The 20,597-nt window shown below is 41.0% G+C and overlaps 1 protein-coding gene across 2 annotated transcripts in view; it reads right to left on the bottom strand.

The window, feature by feature from the left end:
- The window catches only part of si:cabz01090165.1 (uncharacterized protein LOC100333421 homolog), a 358,553-nt gene that overhangs the window by 292,421 nt on the left and 45,535 nt on the right, over positions 1-20,597 (bottom strand). The window lies entirely within an intron of this gene.

Raw genomic sequence — 20,597 nt, 5'->3', positions numbered from 1 at the left:
CAAGGCGAACACAGCAAATGCTCTATAATGCTATGTAGTTTAGGCTGAGAGATAAGGGGATTAAGGACAGTCTGACAAACACAACCTTCCAGCAAGCCTCATCAAAAACAACTCATTACTTGAAAGCAGAGCCCTTGGGAGAAATCCATACAAGAGGACTTTATATTTCAAATCTGCATCTAGACGACTGTGAAAAGACACAACACCTGTCCAGAAAATAGCTTAGTTCCTTTCTACAGATTTCTGCTTGATTGTTTCAGATTTAAGTCTTTACCATAGTGACTTAAAAAACGAAAAGGAGAGTAACTAGATAACAATCACTTTGTGAAACTGTTACAAAGGAAAAAAGGAGTCAGACAATGAATGATAGCAAATATACTGTGGTCCAAGATAGATCATAAGAAAAAGAATTAGAAAACAATAACAGATACATGCAGAACTACTGCAAATTCCTTATTCTATTAATTTTTTCTTTGGGAGTGATGGTATAATGAGGGTGAAGGGGTGAGGCTTTCCACACTGCATCACAGCATTGTTGTATCGCTGGATCGCTAGATTTAATTGTGGCGTCATTTAACAGTTTACTCTGCCGTAAACACGGATACTAAAACCACACAGAAAATGTGCCATAAAACCAAAGCTATGAGCTAAAAGAAGCAAAAAAAAAGGTTCTGTAGAGCTGCATAGTTAGTGATTAGTCATTAAAACACCACAATCAACACTATCTCACGTTCATGATCCTGTCTCAAAGTACATGATGTACAATCAGCACAAAATTCCTAACTGCAGGAAGCTCTGGCGAAAAAAAAAAAAAAGTTTCCTCTGCGAAAGCTCTCCCTCAATAAATAAAGGGTGAATAAATCCTTTTTTTAAAACCTGCGTAATATGACGGAGGGCCACAACTCACACCGATCATATTATACTACTTGTTTATGTTAGGGCAGCGACTAATAATAACTTTCAAGATTCTTTTTTTTTTTTTTTGATTTCCCAGGGGTCAATGTGATGGATAAAATTCTTGTTTTATCCAACCAACAGTCCAAAACTCATTTTTAATTTACAATAATACAAAACACAACCTGTAAATGATTGGGATTTTTGCTTGATAAGTTACTTGAACTTGAATTAATTTGTTATCAAGATTATTCTTTATTTTTGTGTCAATTAGTGAGGTATTGTTCCAAGTATCTTGGGTTAAATAACTTTCTTAATTTTTTTGTTGAGTCAATGCATTTGGACAAAAATCTATATTTAATGGTAGGTAATATTAAGCACAATGTGATAGAAGTGGAAGAAAATGGGGGCAATAAATCATAATCAACAACTATTGACACCTTTTCACTTGTTTGGCAGCGTACCGCTCCACTCAGTTTACTTAAACATGCTGCAAATCTAACTAAAAAGGTGAAACTTGTAACTTTCTGCACATTCAAACCACAGTAATGGTGATCATAGTCTGCTGCACGAAGCCTTGAGTTAAGCTGTTTTAATCTTATTGCTGTTGGTGTGTCGTGATCATATCAACTGGCCAGGTAGCATGGTCATGAATATTCACTGCGGTAATGAAGTTAGCGCTGGCTTTGTCAACTGAACAGGTGGGAGAGGACAGGTGCAGAGTGTCTGTGACCACATTAAAAGCTTGGTTTTTAGTGTTTCACCACGCAGATGGATATGAAAACATGTTCATTAAAGCCATGATGGATGCAGCTTTAAAACTGTCTACATCCTGTGACAATGATATTCACATTTATGAGTTGAGACCAAACTGCAGAACTATATAGCGCTGCATCCACAAGGCCAAATTACATTGAATATGAATGCATCCACAAAATTTGAGTGCATCAGCTAATGGGCCAGTGCACATGTACATCCTCTCTCTGTGACTCGTATTATTTCTCTAACTCCACCTCTTTCAGTCTTCAGGTGGAATTATAGTTGTGTATTTCAAATTCATTTTTAGCCTCCCTGGCTACCCCAAAGCAACCCATTCTCACTCCCAGTACGTCAAATAGGGCAGCCTGGTCAGTGGCCGTACGCTTGCTGAAATGACAACACACGATGAAAGGGTCAAAGTTAGACGAAAACACAGACAACAACCAAAAACAAGTTCACTGCAAGTTAAATGCACCACCTACGAAAGCCCTAAGCGGCCATCGATAAATTTTTTCACTCCGTTTTTCCGGGATCATTTTCTTGTGAGCGAGATAACAAAACAGTAGTTTAACACAGTGCTTTAATGGTCATTTCACAAGTATCAGTGTGAGTGTTTAGCCCAGTTGGTAGAGCACAGGGCTTTTCTTCTTGGAGTTGTAGGTTCGATCCTCACGGGTAACCAACTTTTTATTCTTTTTCATAATCCTCTTCAACAAAGTTCTTATAAAGAGACAGGCGACTGGTCCACATCCATCACCCTATGGACTATACACTCACCTAAAGGATTATTAGGAACACTTGTTCTATTTCTCATTAATGCAATTATCTAATCAACCAATCACTTACTTCAATGCATTTAGGGGTGTGGTCCTGGTCAAGACAATCTCCTGAACTCCACCTGAATGTCAGAATGGGAAAGAAAGGTGATTTAAGCAATTTTGAGTGTGGCATGGTTGTTGGTGCCAGACGGGTCGGTCTGAGTATTTCACAGTCTGCTCAGTTACTGGGATTTTCACGCACAACCATTTCTAGGGTTTACAAAGAATGGTGTGAAAAGGGAAAAACATCCAGTATGCGGCAGTCCTGTGGGCGAAAATGCCTCGTTGATGCTAGAGGTCAGAGGAGAATGGGCCGACCGATTCAAGCTGATAGAAGAGCAACTTTGACTGAAATAACCACTCGTTACAACCGAGGTATGCAGCAAAGCATTTGTGAAGCCTCAACACGCACGACCTTGAGGCGGATGGGCTACAACAGCAGAAGACCCCACCGGGTACCACTCATCTCCACTACAAATAGGAAAAAGAGGCTACAATCTGCAAGAGTTCACCAAAATTGGACAGTTGAAGACTGGAAAAATGTTGCCTGGTCTGATGAGTCTCGATTTCTGTTGAGACATTCAGATGGTAGAGTCAGAATTTGGCGTAAACAGAATGAGAACATGGATCCATCATGCCTTGTTACCACTGTGCAGGCTGCTGGTGGTGGTGTAATGGTGTGGGGGATGTTTTCTTGGCACACTTTAGGCCCCTTAGTGCCAATTGGGCATCGTTTAAATGCCACGGCCTACCTGAGCATTGTTTCTGACCATGTCCATCCCTTTATGGCCACCATGTACCCATCCTCTGATGGCTACTTCCAGCAGGATAATGCACCATGTCACAAAGCTCCAATCATTTCAAATTGGTTTCTTGAACATGACAATGAGTTCACTGTACTAAAATGGCCCCCACAGTCACCAGATCTCAACCCAATAGAGCATCTTTGGGATGTGGTGGAACGGGAGCTTCGTGCCCTGGATGTGCATCCCACAAATCTCCATCAACTGCAAGATGCTATCCATCAATATGGGCCAACATTTCTAAAGAATGCTTTCAGCACCTTGTTGAATCAATGCCACGTAGAATTAAGGCAGTTCTGAAGGGGAAAGGGGGTCAAACACAGTATTAGTATGGTGTTCCTAAGAATCCTTTAGGTGAGTGTATTTCCCCATCATTCCCAGGCAGCAGAATCCATTTAACATTACACATTTCCTGAAGACTATTTCAGAACCTTATGCATTGAAATTATCCTAAAGAAACGCACCGGCCGACCCCTGTATTCAGTTATGGTTTGTTATCCTGGGATCACGAGATAATTATGCCGTTATCATTGGAAAACAGAGTAAAATAAATATTTGAATGGATGGCCGCTTAGGTCTTCCGTAACCGCCCTCTCTGCCTTTCCTTTTATCGCTCGCAGTGCCTCCCACTCTGTCTCTTTGACATGAGAAGTCCATTCCAGTGTCTCCCTGTCAGTTGACACTGCGCTCCATGACAGTAAGTCTGCTGACACTCACCATCAGTCGATGCATCTCCACACGGAAAGGTACAGCCTGTTACACTGAGAGGTATAGTGTGTGTGTGTGTGCGCGTGAGACAGAGAGACGGGGTAAGTGGTGCATGCCTTTCTTGTGTTTTGAGAGCACCCATGCGTTCACGAGTCTCTGTGTGTATCTTTATACAGTGTGTGTGTGTGTGTGTGTGTGTGTGTGTGTGTGTGTGTGTGTGTGTGTGTGTGTGTCAGAATGGTTCTGTGTTGATTTCCACCATCTCTTCTTCATGAATGATTCAACTGACTCCAAATAGGAAATGTCTCCTGGCCAGCCCACTTTCCATCTCTAAAACCTTCTTACGCTCTCCCTCCCTCTCTCTCTCCCTCTCTCGCACTCACACACAATATAACTATCCATCTACCTTGGCATATGCCACTTTGGGAATGTGTGTGAATGTATTTGTGGAGTGTCTGTGTGTCTATGCATCCGTGTGAGAGTGAGCCTCCATGCTTTCAAGCGTGCATATGATTGTACAGATTTGTGTGTGCAGATTCTTTGCTGCTGTGTGTGTGTGTGTGTGTGTAGCTGATCAGAGAGGTGGCCTGAGGCTGTGGCCGGATCAGATTAAGTTGGCGGTGCAGAGCAGAGAGCAGCGATCAGGAGGAGATGCTCAGCCTTAATCTGATTGTGGCTCAAAACTCTGCACACTGGACAGAAAACCACTGAAGGGAAAGCTGGGACCACAGACAAACACACACCCCAAAAACATTAAAATAAAAGGTGCTGTGTAGCAAAACACTGACAGTGAAATAAGAAAGCAAATCCCAGCAAATCCTCACATTTGATTGATTTGATATTACTTTTCTGTTGACGGATTAACTGACTAATCACGTCAGCGTTGTATGTCAGTGTCAAGAGCTCCAGATTGATCAGATGTGACAGTAATGCAAGTGGAAGAGCAGGTTGCCCACAGGTCGGATGGTGAATCTAAAAACACACTTTGTACAGCTTTCCACTATGTTCTCACTATAAAGTCAATTTACTGTATCATCAATCACTTCCATCTATCCATTAGTTTGCTCTCTAGCTTGATTTATATCCTTGGAGACAATAAATACTGCAATACTGCACCGTTAGAAGAGCACAGAAAGGTTTTTGTACATCTGAAGAAGATGAGCGCTGAATCAGATGTGTGGTTTAATATATACAAAAATAAATCCTTGGATACTCCCTCTCATAGTGTTGTAATACTCGAGACCGGTCTTGGTCTTGAGACCACCTTTTTGATGGCCTCATCTCGGAATCGACCACATTTGTACTCTGTATCGTCTCAATCTCGAACTTAGAGGACTCAGGATTTTATTTCAAGACCACAACTTTAAGAATATCAATAAGTCTGATTTCTATAGCGATATAATTTTACTCAATCACAATATAACAAATGTTCAATAAATGCTTGATATAATTAACTTGAATCACAATCGAATTAGCACTTAATATTAATTTGGTTGAGGAAAAAGGGGACTGAAAAGACATTTTACTTCATTTTAGTCATGCATATTTGTTGAAAACTGATTTTATCATGTATGTTTTGCCTCAGATTTGTTAAGTGATACAATGTTTGGCATCAAGTGTTTTTTCTGACCATAAAGAAAAGTTTAAAACCACAGTTAACCATCTGGTTTCTTAAAGAAAGAAATAATGATTCGACATTTATTGATATTGAATGATGAGAAATGATGTATTGTGATAACATTTTTGGCCATTTAGCCCAGCCCTAGTGTTAGGTGGATGGTAAACATGGAAAAGCAGTGTTGAATAAAGATGCTTAATGTTTGCATGTGGGTGTTTTATGGGAATGTGGATCTTTTAGATTAATTTGCGAAGTGCTTACGATCCACATTTTTGTGTGTGAAGAGTGGGGCGCTGGTCTTGGTCTCGACTTGGTCTCCGTTTGGGCAGTCTTGACTACAACACTACTCTCTCGTTAACACAAATGGTTTAGAAAAGTGCACAAAGTATACATGATGTACTGAATGCATGCTGACAATCCAGGAAGGCGTGAAACTGCAGAGTGAGTGACACTTGGTCGGATTCAAACTATTTAAATATTCTCCTTTAATGAGACGGGGGGAGTCTCATAATGAAATAAACGTGCTGCTTATATCACTATCAATAATTAAAGTCCTGCTTGAGGAATTAAAACTGAAAAAGCTCTCAAATAATATGATCTCCCAACGTGATTATCATCTGTTTTGTTGAACGCTGAAATTTCTAGATATGGTAGAAGATACATGCATCAATACAATAATTGTTTAGAGTCAGCTACAGTATGACAAATAACCAGAAGAAAGCTCTAAATACAAAAGAACCCAAACCCATCAGCCTCCATGTGACCCACAGTTCACCCACACAACTGACCTTTTCATTCAGTTATTCCCCCCCAACACTTGTCACCCTCTTCAGATTAAATATGGCAGAGTATTAATGGGTTTATTAGCAGCTACTGCTGTCCTGGATCTAGGCTAATAACTGTTATTAGCTGTTGATGTGCATCAACACATGCCATGATGTGTAGGCTTATATAGATAATAAGGGGTGCTGCATCATATGCCACCAGTGTTACAGTCTTCAACTGTCAGCAGTGGGGACAATGACATTTAAAAAGGGCGGTGCGTTTGATTGCAGCAAAGTGCCCATAAGCTTCCCTCATGAATACAACAGCTTTTAAAATGTAGCATGTTTTCACTGAATATACATATATAAAGAGAAATGTAGTACAGGTCATGGCAACAGAAAACACTAATTATCTCCACAGTTATGCCTTCGACTTAAGCTTCCTGCAGGGTCAGATGTCTCTCTGTGTTTTGTCCTGGTAGGTTTCAAATCCTGTCAGAGGTCACGGGGTCAGGAAGCCAGCATGAACACAGCTAAGATGCCGAAATAGGCCACTGCTGCTCACTGGAGAATCACAAGGTGCAGGGAATAAAAAGAAGAATAGTTTAATTTTACCAGGAGAGGAAGACAGCGGAGGTTGGATGGGGAGGTGAGAGAGGTTCGAAAGGCAAAGGCAGGACGTTTTTCTTGGTAACTAATGGTGTGTGTCACATTGAAATTTAAAAAAACATGTTACCAGAACAGGGCCACCCCAGCGAAAGCCCCGGGGAGAGAGCAGAAACATTAAGATCGCTTTGCTGCCCATATTTTAGCTTAATATGCCATATGGTGGGCTGTTTCTCCTCCTCCATTAGACCATGATGAATACTGTGATCGCTAAAATATATCCATTATACAATGTTGTTGAAATCTTTCCCATTTATTTAATTTAAATACGGTGCCTTTTTATTTATCATTTTATTTTCATTTTTCATTCATCGCAGCAGCTTTTATTTGTCCACACGGGAAACCGTTTACTGATTGAGTTACTCTGGACTGAAAGATTAAGGTGCTCCTGTTTAGCTTCAGGGCTGACTCAGGTGCAACAGTGTCCTAATCTACCTGTGAAAACATCAAAGCTACCACAACATTCACTAGTGTTGACCTGTTCTGCACACAGAGAACACCATCCGGTACAAAGACAAGAGGGGGAGGCACAAGCACAATTCAAGGTGAAGTTTAAAAAGGAAACCTGTGTAGAGAAGGTAGGTGACACCTGCTTCTCCCCCCCCACACTGAACTAGAACAAAGGACAGCACCACCAACATCTGCCCTGTAGAAAGCTGGAATGAAACAATTCATTTCCAAACTTCCCCAACATCGGATTTGAAAATGTCTCATGTTTCATAATGGCACATCTAGCATACTGGCAGAGAGCAAACACAAATAGCAGCTGGACTTGCACTTCACTGAATTAGTCAAATCATTTTTTGTTGGATATCACAGTAACTGATATGATTCCAGTGTGTCCATTAAAAAAACATCAGCTAGGTGGATAACTGTCCTTTCAGTTGTTTTTTGGTTTACTTTTTAAATAATAACAACCCTGAACCCTTGATTATTATTGGAACTAGTAGGAATTAGGGCTGCGTGATAATGCCAAAAAAGTCATATCATTCAATATCAATAATTATCAGGATAAAAGTCAAATCATTATTTCTTTCAAGTTTAAAGGTTGATTTTTGCTCCTGAGTGAAGAAAAAACCTGATGGTTAAATGTGTGGTTAAATTATTCTTTACGGTCAGAACATGACAACACTTGATGCCAAACTTTGGATCACTTTACCAAATGTGAGGCAGAACATTCAAAACAATTATAATCAAATCTTTTAAAAAAATGTTTTTATTAAATCTTGTTTCAGTCCCTTTTTCTCAACAAAATAAATATCTTAACAGAAAAAAGGGCTAATTCATAAGTCTATTGACGATATTTTGAAAATTTGTTATATTGTTATTGAGGAAAATTATATTGCAGTAATTATCATTATTGTTTTATTGCCCAGCCCTACCAGGATTGTGTAAGCTTGCAGCAGAAAATACAGGTAGCGTTTAAATTCAAATTTTTTTATATAGCACATTTAAAAACAACCCTAGTTGACCAAAGTGCTTTCCAAATCCAGGATACACAACAAATACACACAACAAAAACAGTAGAAAAGGTCAATAATGTCAAAGCTCAACTCTGTTTGAAGGCCAGTGAATAGAGGTGAGTCTTTAGCAAGAACTTGAAAATGTCAGCAGCCCAAGCAGTTCTTACAAGTATTCCAAAGATTAGGAGCAGCCACTGAAAAGGCTCGGTCACCTTTAGTTTTTAACCTGGATCTGGGGACATCAAGGAGCATCTGATTGGACGACCTCAGTGCTTTGACAGGACTTGTAAAACTTGTAAAACCAAGAACTCCGGTCTTGGTCTTGACTTGGTCTCGGTTTGGGCGGTCTTGACTGCAACACTAACTGTCGAAGATCACACCAGATTCTTGGTAAATGGACGACTATACAATCGTAAAGTACCAATAGCATCTACACAACCACTAAAATCCCCAGGACGACCGAACACAACAACCTCAGTCTTACTTTCATTAAGAAAGAGAAAGTTCTGATCTAACCATATTTTTAGATCTCTCAGGCAGTTAAGCAAGGACTGAGTTGAAGTTTTGTCATTGGATTTTGCAGGCAAATAGATTTGTATGTCATCGGCAAAGCAATGAAAGGAAATATTGTGTTTCTTGAAAATGGACCCCAACAGAAGCATGTACAGTGAAAAAAGCACGGGGCCCAATATGGACCCTTGGGGGACCCCACAAGAAAGAGGGGCAGCACATGAAGAAAATTCACCAAGGTGAACAGAGAAACTCCTATCCACCAGATAGGATTTGAACCATTTGAGGGCTGGGCCCCTAAAACCGACACACTGTTTGAGTGGGACTCACTACAGTGGCTGACAGGGATCCAAGCCTGTGATGAAGCACGGCACAAGTCCCATACAACAGGAGCAGCACAGATACAGGTAGCTGATTGGTTGGAGGTTTGATGTTGGTCCAAACTTTAGTGAGAGCATTTTCCTTTCATCTTTAACAAAACTGTTCTGCTGAACCAAAACGTGCCGCAAAGTGTTCATATCTTCAGTGTAGCCCTATATTTATGCACCATGAGTAAGCTATGCATCACTAGCATCATTGATTGAGACTACAGGAAGTTGTAGTTGCTTCATAACCGCAAAAGTCCACGTAAGGAGATGACGCAAACAAAGGACTTTCACTCAGGAGAACCGGAGTTTGAGTCCCATGTGACACAAAGTCAACTTTGACTTATTTCGGTAAACGTTAAACAATTTTACATAGGTGAGTTAAGTCACGTGCTGCAGTTTCATTGCCAAAATTTAAACAAATGACAACCGTTTCACTTACGTAAAGTACTTAAGGTTTGGTACGCCTGTCACTGGAGTGGTACTTTCAAACGGGGTTTGGGGAACGAGTCCTTTGTGTCATGGTACTTTCCAAATGTCATATGCAGTCGCAGGAAAAAGTATGTGAACCCTTTGGAATTTGGATTTCTGCATAAATTTATCTGATATTCCAATGCAGCCGGTATAATAAATAAGAAGAAAAACAACCTGCAGTAATTCTTCTGCATTAATGATTACAATTATTGACAAGTTAGTACTTATCATTAATAAATTAGAGACCAATGTAGACTGAAGCTTTGGCAAGATTGTTCATTTGATATTCATGCCAATAAAGCAAATTGAAATTGAAAAACTGGGATCTATATATATACACACACACACATATATATATTTTTTTTTTTGCCGGGGGGGTCCTTTATTATTTCCCTTATTTTTAAATCCCAATGTTGACAGGTATGTTTAAGAACAAAAGCAGAGGTGACGGTAAAGGGCTACACCTGCTGGAGGGGGTCGTATTACTTTGATATTTATCCTGTGTGATAACGGCCTCAGCCGTTCCACTAGAGCACCACAGCAACAAATCGAACACTGACGTTAACACCAGGCAGCTTTTAGGTGACAATATAAAGTAGAGCATTTATTAACTATAACCCTAAAAAATTTCTCTGGAAGTACATAAATTAAAAAATATATAACGATACAAACATGAAAAAAAAGGATGACAAAATAGTCCAATTAAAATAACTTAAAAAGTATAAGCATTGGATGTAAGTTTCAAAGTCTTCTAATCTGACAGGAGAGCATGATTTAAGGAGCCCGAGGCCCAGTGTGACTGTGAGTTCATTCTATTTGTGTCCCGAGTCGGATACGTAGAAGAAATCCAGGCCTGCAGGCATCTCCACAGGATCTAAAGCTTCAACCAGCTAAATCCTTCTTCTTATTTGAAGATCCCTAGGTTATCTGACATCTCCTCCACCACACTCCTCCTTTCCCCATCCACCTTAACCGGGATCTGCACACAGCAGCTGCATTCAAAGAACAACATGACTGTAATTTTTATTCTCTCTATGTGGAAATTATTTTTTCTTCCTCCCCATCGAGTCGCAAATCATGCAACAGGGTCAGCTGTAGAGCAGCTGAATTCACAAAGAATGAATTGCAGCCACTGACAACTCCATGAATTGCACATCACTTGCAACCTCAAGGTCCAATTCACAAAAGATATTGTACTAATGATGTTACAGTACAAACCCGGTCCCGGGTAGCATATCACACAACATGGTTAAGCAACGTTTGCGTCAAAAATGTAATAACTGTAGCTGCAAGAACAATACTTTCCAATCATATCTAAAACGGTTTCATTTGAAAGAGAAAGTATTCTAACTCCTATCTGCACGATGTGTCTCGTTTTTTCCATGACTCACTATGTATAGTTGTTTTGAGTATTTCGGATATTTTAACTGTGCGTTCTCCCTCATGTGTCTGGGCGCATGGAGAGCTGCTCTCTCCCCTCTGCTCTGTGCTGGACTGGTACAGTGCGTAACCATCATCTGCGCTTCTCACAGGTTTTATGCTGTTTTCCAGTTTCATTGCCTTGTGGTGAATATCAGCTGTTCTGCATATCTGTCTGCATATGATGAACTGTGAAGCGCTTTTGCTACTATCACATCTGCCATGATTACTGGAAAGTCTGAAACTAACATATTTGCACAAACAATGCAATCAAATAATTTTCTGTCAATCCACTAATCGTTTCAGCCCTAATCTTCAGACACTTCTTGCTTCGTGTGAGTGAAGGGGAAATCAATGTGTTTAAATATGTTTTACAGAACTATGCTGCCAGAAGATTTAGGTGTTATAAAACCACCCCTCTGAAAAAATTGATAAAAGACAAAAATGGAAAAAGTACTTGTTTTGCTTTCACAGCTTTACAAGTGTTCAATTTGAGTAGGGTACATAAACAAAAAGTAGAATAGAGCATAGAAAAAATAGTGACCAGAGTGAACTCAAGTGCACGGCAGCATTTGGCTGACAGCCAGCGCGAAATGTCCCATCTTGGTTTGCATACAATGCTTTTATCATCCTGGAGACAACCCCGTCACAGTTTGACAACATTACAATCATCCACAGAGCGCTGACGGGATTACCATATTCACTGTTCTGCTCTGACAGTTACGTCATGGCACTTTGTGATATTATATGAGATCAAACTCTGTGGTAATCCAAACAGAGGATATTCAAGTGTGTGTATTGTAAATGTGGCCAAATGTGTACATTTATGTGTTGCAAATCTTGTTTGGATGAAAGCAGCATTTTGTGGCGGCTGCTGGAAACTAAATTCTGTTCTGAGGCCGATGAGGAGAGAAACTCTGAGCAATGAGAAGAGAGGTGACAAGGAAGGAGAGATGGAGAGGAGGGGGAATGAAGAATGAAGTGGAGGAAAGAACAAGGAGAGCACAGAGGGGAGGAGATAGATGCGAGGAGGCAATGAGGACAAACAAGAAGAGGAGACAAGGAGGGGGAGAGGTGGCAGGTAAAGGAGGACAGAGAAGAAAACAGAGGAGGACGATGAAAAGGACAGGAGGGAGAAGAGGACAAAGGTGGGAAGAAGAAAAGGACAAGGGGATGGGGAAGAAGAGACAAGGAGAAGAGGAGACAAAGAGAAGATGCTTAGAGAAATGGATGAAGAAGAGGTGGATGAAGGATGAGACAGAACGTCTCTGCTTTTTGAACACCGGACACCAATGAGAATAAACCAAATCATAATGTAATGTAAAGAAACCTATCTGAAACACCGGAAAGAAGAAACTTAAAGCAAAAAGGAGATCAGAATGATATCTGGGCCTAAAATATAACGATGAACTGGCAGAATATCTCTCTGCTCAGAAAGTAGAGACAGATCCAAGTCCACAAATCCAAAAAGGAAGACACATCAACAATCAAAAAGGCAACCAAAAGAACACAGAATCTGTCTTCACTGTTCGACACAGAGATGAATTTCCTCATATAAATGTAAAACATTCAATGAAAAATAGGAACATTTTCTTTAACAAATTCAACTCTGTAATCTCAGATGTCAGAGAGCTAAATGAGCTCTCAAGACTAAGGAGGAGACAGGGGACATATTACTGCCAAGTACATATCAACATGCCACAACCCGAGGGACAGTGAGTGACCTAGACTCAAAGCACACACACTCTCACACACATTTACATTCGTTCAAGTGTTGATGTAGTGTATTTTTTAAACAGTGAGCGACATCTGTATACACATTTTTAAACAGCAAAATCACACTAAAAAGTTCAGATAACAAGAAAAGACATGAAGACAGAGCCAAGCGTCCGGAGCCTGCAGGATACTTGGACTTGTTGTCTTTACACTTGTTGTATAAAGGACAACACATGAGACAGGAAAGAGGAGAACAGAAGGAGAGAGACAAAACCAGAGGACAAGAAAGAATGGAAGGAAGAAGGATGTGACCTGGACAACTGATCTGAGTAGGAGTTGGTCAGATTTCCAAATGGCAAAATCAAAATGTACTTTTACTTGCAGACTTTCATTTCTTGATGTGATTTGTGTTCCTTTTAGTTAACAGGATGTTACTCAGTAGCGACGTCCAGGCCTGGAGAGTCGGACAGAAATGGGGCGATTGTGTCCAGTGTAAGATGGAAGATTTTTCCAGTTTTTATTTATTAAATGAGGATAGATGCAGAGAGGACTGAGGCTTGGGACGCACCAGAAGAGTCTAGTCCTGGTTAGCTCACAGCCCCAAGGCCCTCTGGGTATATGAGCAGTCTTGCACAAAGCAGATGCTAGCCAGGGACCCCGCTCTCCCCAGCTTCCCTGCTCCCTCACCCACTCCCTCTCTATCCTCAGTCAATGAGCCAAATGAATGCCCATGTCCCCTCACCTCCCCACAGTTCCTTTTTCCCACCGTTCCTCCTCCTTGAACCCAAACTAATTTCTCTGCCTGTTCCCACCCCAAAAATGGCCATATAGGTGGATTTGGCAGCAGCTTATTATGACTCATATTTATGGTGACGTAAAATAAAGAGCGACAAAGTCCACATAAGGACGTGGTCAGGGTGGATGGATGGGTCAAACAAACACCCAGGAGACAGAGGTTTGAGTCCAGTGTGAAAGATAAATACCATTTTCATAAAAGACTTAGATAATGTACTTATTTTAACCCAAACCGCAATCTTTTCCTACACCTAACAGAGTTGTTTTATTGCCTGAACCTAACCAAACTAGGGCAGTTTCACAATATTAAAAATGTGGTTTACGTCAAGTGACCTAAGTAACTGACTTAAAGTCCGGTACGCCAGTCCCTGAACAGTCATGTTATTTTGGGACAATTGACCTATTTTGTCATTTAGGTACGAGGATGTGTTTGGTCTTAGCTCTACATATCGGCCTCTTGTGTTCTTCCTCCTCTCTCATTCTTGTTTGTCTCTCTTTTTTCCCCCCTCATGGTGCCTTCAAGTAATCTCTCTTTCTCTCCCAAAGATGGTCAATTCTGACGCCAAAAAACAAAGATGGCTTCTAAGTTTCCTTCTTCCCTTTTTAGTGTCCTTTGCTTGCTCTGCCATTTCATTCCCTTTCTACCCGTCTTCTTCCTATCTCTTCAACTTTCTCCCTTTCCCTGGTGACCTCCGTCAAGCTTCTTTCCTCTCCTACTCTCTACAACTTTGGGTGCTTCTCAAGTCTCTTAATTGCTGACATGTTTCCCTCACTTGCGTCTTTTCCACGGGGAGGAAACCAAGCCAGGAGAACAAGGAAATATGTTTCTAGAGACATGAGACGTTCTTTCCTCTGAAGCGTCACGTGAAGCGTCACATGAAGCGACGTCCGTGTATGATGACTGCGGCTGCTGATCACAGCTGGATCAGCTGTCAGTCGGCTCTAACAGCTCTAGAGACCTTTGATGGAGTTTGTGTCTGCATACATGTGCACTGTGTTGGTACTAAAAAAGTCTCACAGTTATCGGTGCAGAGCAGAGCAGCATGATTCTCTCTGTACACCTGCACATGAAAAATTCTGCTCAGAGGATCATTTCTACTGGCACAATGCTGATATTATCTGCATTTATATGTATTGATTCTGATTGTAAATTTGTTATTGAATAACCCAGAATATGATCATGGTGTCTTGGGATTTATTAGGCTAAATGTTTCAGGGGAAATTGAAATGACGTAACTTGTATCAAACTCAACACTCAGTTTTTGGCTTTCCGTTTATTTCCTCTTCTGATATCCTTTAACACTACTGCATACTTTTTATTTGCAAGTCACATCACTTGTCACCGATCGATCCCTGCGTTCTCTGCGGGCTTTATTTTCCTTTGCTTGCTTCATTAGAGACTTTAGGGCAGTTTAGGGACATTTATCTATAACACAGGAATGAGCAGCCTCACATGTGACTGAATAGAAATGACATGTTTCTTGCTGACAGACTCTCCGACTCTCTCTGATTTTAATTGTCTCCATAAAAAAAGTTGAAGGGAGAAAGAAAAGAAAAAAAAATCTTTCTAATACATACATAAAGTTGTATGTGGGGCTTTTGTTGTTCAGACCTACAATGAACTCAGATTTTAACTAGACAGTGAATCATAAAACAAATCAAATATAAGACTTTGCAGCGATACACTCGAGTTTAATGTTATCTGTCCTGATGTATCAGATCAGTCCGATCAGCTGCAGCGTCCAATCAATATAACAGCAACCCAATACTGGGGCGTGCCGGTCAGTAAAAGACTTCCGCGAAGGATGCACTGCTGTATCCTCACTCATAGCTCCTCAGAGGTCTGCAAGATGATGGAGCGGAATAACTTCCGGTTCAAGCAAGGAGCGAGGAAACGACAAATAAGAGCCTTGAGAAGCAGCCTTTGTCCTCGTTCCTCCATATCCGTTCTTCCGCTCAGTGTTGAGTGTCTTTCGCTTGCCTGAGCCTTGGCTCTGCGGGCGCCTTGCGGCGTTTCTTCCATCAGCTGACAGGAGGTGACAGAGAGCAGAAAGAGGGAAATAAAGCACGAGACAACAGAGGGTAAGAGTCAGAGGGAGGGAGGGTTGAAGGTTATGAGAGGAACAATGAAAACAAACAAGACAGGATGAGAGGCGAGGAGAAAGATGGGGAAGATGGCAGAATCTTGGCTGTGTGCTGAGATGCAGAAACCTCAGGCGATCGTCTCCGGCAGTTGGAGGGGTGAGAGGGGTTAAAGAGAAAATCAGAGGAGAGAGAGACCATTTAAAGAGGCTGAAATCCACTGGCCCTCTCCCAGAATCTGCAGACATTTTCACTAAACATGAGATTAGTGACTCACCCATCTGAACACTCAAAATTAATTTGCGAATCAGAAAATGTGTTTGCATCAACTCTCACTCTATAGACAGCACTCTACCTTCACGCCGCATCCCATTAAGTCATTAAGTCATTTTCTTGTTCAAATAACAGCTCGTCTGGAAATGAGCAGAGGGTGGAGAGGGGGAGGACAGTGGAGGTGTAGCGATATGAGTGGGTGGCCAGCAAGAGGAAGACAATGGAAGAAAGAGAAGGAAGTCAGCAGGGGCGGTGTCAGGGAGAGGGGAGTAAAGGATAATATGGGTAAAGAGAAAATATGAGAACAAAAACAAATTATTTTTTGGGCTAAAAGCAAAAGAAAGTAAAAAATAAAATGCAACAAACAACTATTTTTAGATCTGTAAAATTCTATACTGTTTTTGTTTAATGTTGCAAGGAGAAGCCACTGCTGCCCAAACTGTAAAACAGCAACAATCTACTTTGTTCTGCAAAGCTACACTCGTATCTTGTCAAAAACAATAAATCAGAAATCTTAAGGAAAGCATACGACTATATTTAGATTCAAATTAGAGACCTCTATTTTCAGATTTCCTGTACGTCTCAAGCTACAGCCAGCCTTCAGAGCCCGTTTCACATTATTATTATTAATTATTATTCAAATATAAAAGGTAGGAAGAAAAACAGCTAGGGAAGACCAATGACAGACCAGTGAGTGGTGAATCATTCAAGCAGGCGTCATGTCCTCTGAAGGACATCACTGTCATCAACATCTCAACCTACTACTAATAAACTCTCCAACAAACCTGTTGAGCTGTGAGTCAGGCGCACACTTGCTCATCATTTGGAGGTACAGAGATTATCCTGCAGGCCCTACCTGAGTGTGAAGAAAAACAGGGAGTGAAAATCTGAAACAAATGATCTATAAAACACAAAAAAATGAGTCAGAACTATATATAGAACTATTTGTTATATAGAACTATAACCAACGGTGTATCTTATCACAGCGAGGCCAGAATCTATTTTTAATGGAAGACTGGAAAGAGGGTGGACAGAGGAGGGAAGGGAAAGCAATGAGAGAGAAAAGGAGATGCTGTAGCGGCAGAGTGTGGCGAATCAACAAAATGGTGACAGTGGAGGACACGCTGCTCGTCTCAACACTTCCCTCTAAAGGCCTCTTTCATTTCATTTTACTGGGTCACATTCACATCAAAGGATCTCTTTCTGTTTGGGAGTGTGTGGGTGAGTTGTGTGTGTGTGTGTGTGTGTGTGTGTGTGTGTGTGGAGTGAATGCAAACTGAAGTGCATGGAGATGGATAAGTGTGTGTATTCTGTGAGATGGAAAGACAGACACAATCTTCATGATGTAGCAATAGTCATACAGTAACACTGGCATTAAAATGTGATCAAAACATTTTGCTACACATACAAACTTTCATGTTTGTCCACATGGTGCAAATATTAGCACCGAAATGAAAATTCTTGACCGAAGCCGAAACTGAATAATGAAAAACTTTCCAGAATACTGAATAAAGGTTTTTCACATTTCTTTCCATTTATTGCACCTTTTTTTTTTTTTTTTTTAACCACTGCATACATTAAATAATCAAAATGTGCTTGTTACTCAGTGTTGCCCACAGGATTTAGAGGGGGGGGGGGGGGGGGGTCCGGGGCCCGAGAGGGTCCGGTAAAGTAAATTACATGTGTACATTTACTTTTAATGGACACGTGTAATATGTTTTATACTTTCTGTGAATATAATCCAATTAATCTTATTTCCATCCTGTACAGACGCCTTATTTTGAAAACTGGATGTTGTCACATGTGCTAAATCCATCCAGTCCGACCCAGTTTGATAAATAATGTTGTATGTGGTTCTCGTACGGCGTAACATGAAGACTACACAGCCCCCCTTCAGGTAGGACTCTCATACTGCAACACTTGTCTTTGTAAAGAGACAAACTGAAAAGTTGCTAACCTGCCTGTCAGCTCACTCTGGTCCGTTTCAGTGGATTTACCATAAAGGCTGAAATACGTGTGCACACCAAATTTAGCCATTTAGCTGAAGCTTTTATTCAAAGCAACTTACAATTGCTAAACATGTCAGATGTCACACACCTCTGGATCAACTAGGGGTAAAGTGTCTTGCTCAGGGACACACTGGTGGATGTGTCGCTGCAGGAATCGAACTCACCGACCTATCCACTGTCTCTCATGCAGGAGACCGGGGTATTAATGTTTGTTTTTATGAACCATAATCACCTTCTTTCTCTAACCGCTGTTCTTCCCTGTAGGAAGAAGCTTTGCAAAAGTTGACTTTGAAAGTCAAAATTGTCGCCACTGAACGGGCTCTGGGGTTTCGCAGAATTGTGAAATATTGACCTTCTGGTTGGACAACGGGGTCAAAAGCCTACGTCGTTGCAGTGCTGAATTTCAAGGAAACAACTTCATTAATAATTACAGAGGATACTGCCAGTATTCCAACATTTTAAACGGTATCCTCTCCAAAACTGTTGTGTTTGCACTTCAGCTTTCTCTCTGCAGAAAGAGAATTCCACCGATCTCAGAAAGACACAACAAACAAAGAGCCACCTGTGCATGTCTTTCTGTGTGTAGGTGTGTGTGTTATGTATACTGTATGAAGCTGGGATATGACAGCGTGCTCCAAGACCCACAAGTCCTCCAGCCTCAACCTTATCTATATTGTATACATTACATTGTACACTCTCTCTCTCTCTCTCTCTCTCTCTCTCTCTCTAGAGGTGTATGATTCACGACCCGGCGAACCGCACATAACACATAACCATGAAAAAAAACCAATGTATGCATCATTTCTTCACCTTATATAAATAACCTTTAATTATTCAGGTTCGAGCACAGATGCTCTCGTTCAGTCACGCTTTGCTTCACACACACACACACACACACACACAGGTACAGCATGCATTCACACGCTCACTCTTCTAATGCTACTAATTGTATTAGAAGCCCCATCACTATTCCCCACAGCAGACACAGGGCTGCTGTGGAATCCTTCAGGTTTCTGGGATCCACTACATCCCAGGACCTGAAGTAGGAGCCCAACACTGACACCATCATCAAGAAGGCCCAGCTGAGGACGTACTTCCTGCGCCAGCTCAGGAAGCTCAACCTGCCTAAGGAGCTGCTGATCCAGTTCTACGCAGCCATCATCCAGTCTGTCCTCTGCACCTCCATCACTGTCTGGTTTGGATCTGCCACCAAAAAGGACAGGAGCAGACTACAACGGACAGTCAGGACTGCAGAAAAGACACAACCTGTTCCAGCTTCTCCCCTCCGGTAGGCGCTACAGAGCACTGTACGCCAAAACCAGTATACAGTTTCTTCCCACAAGCCATCACTCTGATGAGCAGCTGACTCTGACTCACAGTGTCAGGAACAACTCCTGTGCAATAACCCAGTAACTCTGCCTTTAATCAGCCACCTGTTTACTGGCTACCACTTACTATTTATTCACCATTCTCTATTTCAGAGCTGTTCATATTGTTATATTTTCATATTGTATATGCTGTATACCAAATCCACCTACCACACGTACATAACACCTGCACATAATACTTATTTATCCCAGCATCCTTTGCACTATGTTCCATCACACTGTGTACATGTGTGCTTGTATGCATGTATGTGTATGTGCACCTGTATATCTCATTCACTTCCGACATGTACATAATAATTCACTCCTGCCTCCTTTGCCCTCTGCTCATTGCTCTATTGTCTCAATCTGTCTATATTGTTTTTGTTTATAGTGTGTAAATATGTGTTCTCTAGACTGCAGCCTGTGTCTGATTTTATTATTTTATTATTGTATTATTGTACCTCGTAGGTGTACTCATACCTGGCAATAAAGCTGATTCTGATTCTATTAGTTTTAAAGCAACACGGTCCACTACAAAGTATGTTTGGATTTGACTAACACATTTTGCAGCCACAAAATTTACTCCTGGATAATGACAACAACTTTATCAATTCAGGGGCCAGATGAATAAAACTCACTAAATGTTTAAACGAGATTAATTAAATAATCAAACACTACGTTTTGTTGTTTATTATTAATTCATTGTGCGTTATATAAATAAATCAGATAACCACTTACTCAGTGTCTCCCGCTTTAGATATTGAAAAGCCAACACACTGCAGCTGAAAGAATAAGGCTAACAAGGTCAAACACACCATAAGAATACATGAAACACACATGTAATTATAGTCAAATCTACTGGTGTCACACCTAGACAAAGCAGGTTGAACTGCAGCGTGAACACAAGAAAATCAATTAACATTCTTCAATTGAATTACAAGCTCAGTCCTCAGCAACGGACTCCAGAAAATGTCAGGGATCCAAACACATTATTTAGGAAGACAAAAAAAACCCCCAGAAGAAACGTTCCTGCAAAAACTTCACTTGATTTGGCCCAGTGATGTCATCCGTGACCTCACCAACTACCGCCAAAC

The sequence above is a fragment of the Micropterus salmoides genome, unplaced genomic scaffold (assembly GCF_014851395.1).
Source record: "Micropterus salmoides isolate LMB-PRFRI ecotype aquatic unplaced genomic scaffold, ASM1485139v1 Ms_hic_scaffold_3, whole genome shotgun sequence".
NCBI lineage: Eukaryota > Metazoa > Chordata > Actinopteri > Centrarchiformes > Centrarchidae > Micropterus > Micropterus salmoides.
The sequence above is the reverse complement of the archived record's forward strand: the minus strand, read 5'-3'. Positions and strand labels throughout refer to the sequence as shown.